The sequence below is a fragment of the Apus apus genome, chromosome 24 (assembly GCF_020740795.1).
Source record: "Apus apus isolate bApuApu2 chromosome 24, bApuApu2.pri.cur, whole genome shotgun sequence".
Lineage (NCBI taxonomy): Eukaryota > Metazoa > Chordata > Aves > Apodiformes > Apodidae > Apus > Apus apus.
The window spans coordinates 5,003,159-5,004,764 of NC_067305.1; positions in this window are offsets into that span (position 1 = coordinate 5,003,159).

Genomic DNA, 1,606 nt, shown 5'->3' on the forward strand with positions numbered 1-1,606 from the left:
TTGGAGCAACTTTCCCGGCGAGGCTGGCAGCGGGGGCGGGGGGTGGGCGGCGCTGAGCCCCTGCCCGGGCAGCTGGGGCTTGTCCCGCCGGCGGGCAGGGCGTGGGATGCCCCAAAGCCGGTTCTTTCCACCCGTGGAGTAGGGACCCCCACCTGCAGCCCCGACCCTGCCCAGGGAGGGCAAGGGGGGACACGGGCTCTGCTGCCGAGGAAATATAGAATTCCCCGTCGAAGGGGCAGCCCCACACCCAGTGTCTGTCTGTCTTTACCGGGCGGGGGGCGGCCCAACTCCCCCTCGCCGAAGGCACCGGAGCCTTCCCGAGCACCGGAGCATCACAGCGGGCAGCCGCCGCCGCTCTCCGGGCACCGAAGCCGCTCGCCCGCCCGGCCCGGCGCTCCTCGAAAGCCGATTTTTCACCTGTGTTTTGTTTTTCGGTTTGGATTTGTTTTGTTTGTCGGTTGGAGCTGTTGTGGGGTTTTTTTCCTCCCACTGAGAATTTTTCCTCTCTATTTTTCTTTTCCTTTTCCCGCCCTATTTTTCCTCCCCCTGTCTGATTCCAACGTTGTCGCTGGGATTTATTTGCATTTTAAATACAACGACTCGTTCCCCCGCTCGTCGCTTCGCAGCTCAATTCAACCAGCACCGGAGAGGAGCGGGGGGGCCGACCCCGAGCAAAAAGGGGTTCCCAAACCCTCGGCCAAATCCACCCTAATTTCTGCCAGGCTGGAAATATCGATGTGGGCAAACCCTAAAGATTTAACAGATTTTAATGCTTTTTCTCTCCGCAGCCGCTGTCACCCAAAGGTGTTGTGGCAACAAAGAGCGGGAGGGGATTCGACGCTCATATTTTTGGCCTGTTCCCGTGCAGAAATATTCCCCCAAATACCCGAACGCTTCGCAAATATTGATCTGTCTAATAATAATAATAATTATTATTATTATAATTTAAAAATCAGATCCTGCCCTGCCAAGTGCTTCGAAAGAAAAACCTGATTTAATATTTCTCGCTGCTGAGCCCGTCGGAGGACACACGTGCGCGGCAGCCGCTGAAACTAATAGTGCGGAGAGGGACTGGAAATCGACCACCTCCCTCCTCTAGTCCAAACTGGGGGCAAACGGTTTGCCCCCTCCCACACACGGCAGAGATTTTCCCCGCTCGGGAAATAACGGCGTGGAAATCCCCGCCGTGCCCGCTCGGCGCTTCAGCACAGGAACAACCCCAATGACTTTTTTAGGGATGGAAAAATGAATAATTAAACCATGTAATTAATATTAATTTCCCCCCTCTTTTCTCTAGAAATGCCGAATTGAGCCCCGGCCCTTTTTGTGGCGATTTAAGATATTTTTAATCCTGTTTTTTTGGCAGGTTTTGTTGTTTGATTGGGGTTTTTTTTTTGCTGCTAGGGTACATCCTGACACCAAGGTAGGGCTGGGAGGGGACTGGAGGAGGGGGAGTCTGCCCACTCCACCTCACCACAGCACCCCCAAATTCCCGCGTCCCTCCTCACCCTTTTTTCACCTCAGAATTAAATATAAAGAAATAAAGCTCCCCGCACCTAAACTTCGCTCCGGCAGCCCCTTACCTCGGGCACCGGGCAGGGCAGTC